This window comes from Suricata suricatta, chromosome 1 (assembly GCF_006229205.1).
Source record: "Suricata suricatta isolate VVHF042 chromosome 1, meerkat_22Aug2017_6uvM2_HiC, whole genome shotgun sequence".
NCBI lineage: Eukaryota > Metazoa > Chordata > Mammalia > Carnivora > Herpestidae > Suricata > Suricata suricatta.
The window spans coordinates 37,918,374-37,922,627 of record NC_043700.1 but is presented as its reverse complement, the minus strand read 5'-3'; the positions used below and the strand labels follow the sequence as shown (position 1 = coordinate 37,922,627).

General features: G+C 52.8%; 1 protein-coding gene across 2 annotated transcripts in view; it reads left to right on the top strand.

Annotated features, from left to right (window-relative positions):
• The first annotated feature begins 1,071 nt into the window (after positions 1–1,071).
• The window catches only part of SH2D4A (SH2 domain containing 4A), a 72,962-nt gene continuing 69,779 nt past the window's right edge, over positions 1,072–4,254 (top strand). For both annotated transcript variants that reach the window (XM_029936876.1, XM_029936866.1), the window contains exon 1: positions 1,072–1,143. The gene's annotated coding sequence lies outside the window, so the exon portion shown is untranslated. The remainder of the gene's footprint in view (positions 1,144–4,254) is intronic.

Genomic DNA, 4,254 nt, shown 5'->3' with positions numbered 1-4,254 from the left:
TTCCAGCCAAATGTACCCATGGGCCATTCATTTAATAAGCAGTAGGAACCAAACCTAAACCAGAAATTCTCCCCTGATAGGATCCCTAGAATGGTTCCTAAATAGCTAGGTCTCAAGGACTGCCTCTGGCCCAAGGCTCTTTCTAACTTTGAGTATCTTCTGGAGGCTGGAGAGGTTAGTAATGAGAAAGTTTCATTTTTGAAGGAAGCAAATCAGATCCCTGAATTTATCAGGTAGGTTGTGGAGAGGGCTACTGAATGCTCACTGTTTTTCTGCCCACATTCTGAATGTTCTCCCACAATGAAAAATGCCCTCCAACATCTGTACTCTGCTTCTGCTGAGCTTTCCTGTACTCAGTCAGCTCCTCCCCTTCAAGCACCACCGTAACCTGTTCTTGCTGCAATTCACAAGATTCCTTTACCTTCTTTCCTTTTCTACAGATTTATTTCATTTTTTACTGTTTTCAGTCTTCATCTTTCTAGCCTTTGCCTCCTCCATCCTGTCCTACAGAGCCACAACTGTACTAACAAAATCCTGAATCTGATAAATTACTTAATATCAACAAAAAAGTGGGGGGAGGAAGCTCAGGAGCAAAACCTGAGAGGTGAGCTGACTTGACCTGACGGGACTCTGTGTAACTGAGAAGGGCCTGCCCGCCTCCCCAGGCTCCACCTTGAAAGAAACCTTGAGCTCTGGAGTGGAGAAGGGGCCGGGCCCGCTGATACTATTAAGTTCTGAGATGGCGCGGCAGGCCTGCAGACTGTAGGGGGAGGGCGGTGGCTTTGCCGCCCCGGACCCCCGGCAGCTCCGGGCAGTGTGTGGTCAGGAGAGCGGGCCCGGGATGCCGCAGGCCTCACGGCCTCGCCGACGTCTGGCCCTGGAGCGTCTCCAGGTGCCCGGGTGGGGCCGTGAGCGCCCAGTCAGTCACTCGGCATGTGGGCCGCGGGTGGGGCGGCGCGGGCGGGCCGGCCGGGGCTGAGGGACGCTGTTTGCCAACATCTCGACCGGAGTGTTTGTCCAGCCAGCCTGTGCCGCTCTCAAGCGCCCCTGCCTTGCCCTCCCTTCTCCGACAGCTTCTGGCGGCCCAACTGGACTTGGCGTTGCGCGGGTCAATCTGCTAGAGGAGCGCAGGGCCCTAAACGGGTAGGTGCCTGGAGTGGGGAAGGGAAAACAGAAAGCGGAGGCCGAGAAGACCGTGTGTGCGGTAGCGCGGGGAGTTCCAGAGGGAGCGTGGAAGGCGCGGGGCGGAGGCGGGCTGGGGGAGGCCCGCGGCGACGCCTGGGCCTGGGCCTGCACTCGCCCCTCCCCAGGCCCTCCTCCGCCACCGCGGCGGGTGTCCGGTGTCGGGTGTCCGGTGTCTGGAGCCACAGGCGGGTGAGAGGCTGGGGCTGTGGCCGCGCGACGTGGAGCCCCGAGGGGGAAGGCTTCGGCGCACTCAGGAGGTCTGGGGGCAGTTCTGGGGCTCCGGACACGCCTCCCGCCCGGTCCCTGGGGGGGGAAGGGGTGCGCGCGCGTCACTGAGCGGGGGCGGGCCCGAGGTGGCCGCGTGGGAGGGTCGGGCTAGCCTGGAGCTTCGGGACTGTAGCAGAGCCGCCCCGGCGCCACGCGTGTCTCCCGTCTGTCCCGGCCTCGGCGGCTCCTGCGCATCCGCGCGCACCCGCCCGCTGGGACGCGACGGGCGCCCCCGCCTGTGGCCCCGCAGCGACTGCACCCGCGGACGAGCGCTTGCACACACGTTGGGTAGGGCCAAGCGGACCTCCCTCGCCCCAGACCTTCTGGAAGAGTCCCGGGAACCGGTTTCCCAGCGCGCCGGCACCCAGGGCTGCCCTCCCCGTAGCGTTCTGGCGCTGCGGGTGGGGCCGGCTTCAGGGCCGAGCGTCGCGGCTCGCCCGCTGGAGGTAGACCCTTACCGTGGCCCCGGCCAACCCGGCGATGACCTTCTTCAGCCGAGTGGGCACCCCTGCCCACTCCTGTTCTGGGGGGTTTCTCGGGCCCCTGGAGGGGGTGGGCGTGGAGTCTCCAGGAGAAATCAAGTTTGTAGGTTTTCTCAGAGCCGTGTAAGCTTTCCCTTCAGGGAAGAAGGAAGCATGGCACCCCTCTCTAAGCTTAGTCTTCCTCATCTCCTAAAAGGTTTTTGTTCTTAAAGTCTCACCCCTCACCGAGGTGGGGTTCGAACTCATGCTAGGGAAATGAAAGGTCGTGCATTCTACCCACTGAGCCAGCCAGGGTCTCCTCAATAGAGCTTTTGCTTGCCTGCTTAATAGAGACAACTTGGAGCTTTTAAAAGTGAATAAATAAACGGAAGGCATATGTAGGCAATAGATTTTTTATTTATTTATTTATTTATTTTTTTTTGATGCAGACAGAGACAGAGCATGAGAGGGGGAGGGGCAGAGAGAGGGAAACACAGAGTCGGAAGCAGGCTCCAGGCCACGAGCTTAGCAGCACAGAGCCTGACATGGGGCTCGAACCCACGAACGCGAGATCATGACCTGAGCCGAAGTCGGAGGCTTAACCGACTGAGCCACCCAGGCGCCCCTGTGGGCAATAGATTTGACACGAGTGGAATTTTCTAGATAAATCTGTACAGTGATTTCAAATTTCTGAAGCATGGTATGTATGTACAAAACTTACCAAATTGCTGTCACCTCTGGTAATTCATTTTATCCTTAAAAAATGTCCTTTTGTAGATAAACTTTGTTAGGTAAAGTTGAATAAGATAACTGAAAGTCTGAGAACAGCTGTCTATTTTAAATAATTAGAATTCAAACTGTGTTCTTAACTTTAAAGTTTTATGGTCTGTGTTACATTATTGTTATGATTTAGGCTTTATCTCGGGCTTCCCCCCACCCAAGGTCTCAGAGTCGTTAAAAACGCAATTTTTATTCTGTTGGACAGGACTGTGGGAGATGTGAGAGTCAGGCCAAATCTATGGTATCCTGGAAAACAACTGATCCTATCACCCTTTGAGAATTGATTTTTGGAATAAATAGCAGATGTGAGGTTGTCATTTCTCTTTTTAAAGAAAATTGCTATACAGGAAGAAAACCGAGTTAGCTTAGGTTTTCTTTTTATTAGAGCTTGAATAGCTGGAAGTTTGTTGTGTTCAGTTTGTTAGATGGGGAAAGTCATTTGAAGTTTGAATCAATGTCAGCGGTTGTCCTGTCAGGGAGTAAAAGTGGGAAAAACCCTGGTTAGTTTCCTCATTTCTAGTTCCTCTGCCCTGCCTCCACTTGTCTCTGTAACTTCACATAGACAATATGACATAGTCCTCAGATTCCAAAGATGTATAGTACAGGCCCTCACTTTTTAGATGAGAAAACTCAGTAGCTGACATCTGAAAGTCACACAGCACTTGAAAAGCCCATGCTGGGCTCCTTGCTGGATATTCTGTGAGCACCCTGTGCAATGTGAGTTTTCCATCTGAAAGCACAGGGGAGGAAGGAGTTAATTCGCACTGGTGGAATCAACAGCCTTAGAATGGCATGCATATGATTTCAGCTGCCTGACCTCAAGGTAGTTGTTAGCTGGGTCTCCAAGTATTCTCTGAGGACACAGGGAAGCCAGTGTCTTCAGTCAAGATCCAGTAGTTAACTTTAATGCTAAAAATCCACATTTGCTAGAAAAGACAGAACAAACCAAAACTAATGTGGAAAGAGTTTGAGTATCTCACCACAGAGATACAGTGGAACTTTTCACACCTGGGAGAGGCTGGACCATTTGTGCTGCTCCTAGTGGTTGTGAGGGGAAACTTAGAACACTAAGTACCTGGTGAATAAAGTAGGCAAACAACATCCACACCTGGGCCTCCATGACAGCTCCTGGCTGCCCTTCCTGGGGGGAGGTCTTTTCATACCTGGCTTCCCCTCAGCTTAGCTACAGTTACCTGGAGAAGGCTTCTGCTGCTGAGAAGTAGCATGTGTCATGCATGCACCTTCAAGTCAGCATTTATGTTCTGCAAGAATTTGCTGGTCTTCATTCTGAAATTTCACGTGTGGTACTATGTCCTGGTGATGTGCTGATTCTGGGCTTACAAAGAAACTCTACTGTCCTAGTGAAGCACAGTAGAGCTGCCTTTGAGCCAGACTGCCCAGGCCTGCCACTTTCCGTCTTCTTCATCTGTGAAATAGGGAGAGGGAGGAACTGAACTCCAAGGGTAATTGTGAAAAATCATGTAAGTTCATATATGGAAGGTGCTTAAGGTAGTGGCTGCTGTAGTGTGGGTAAGCTCTTATTATCAGGTACTCTGGGATG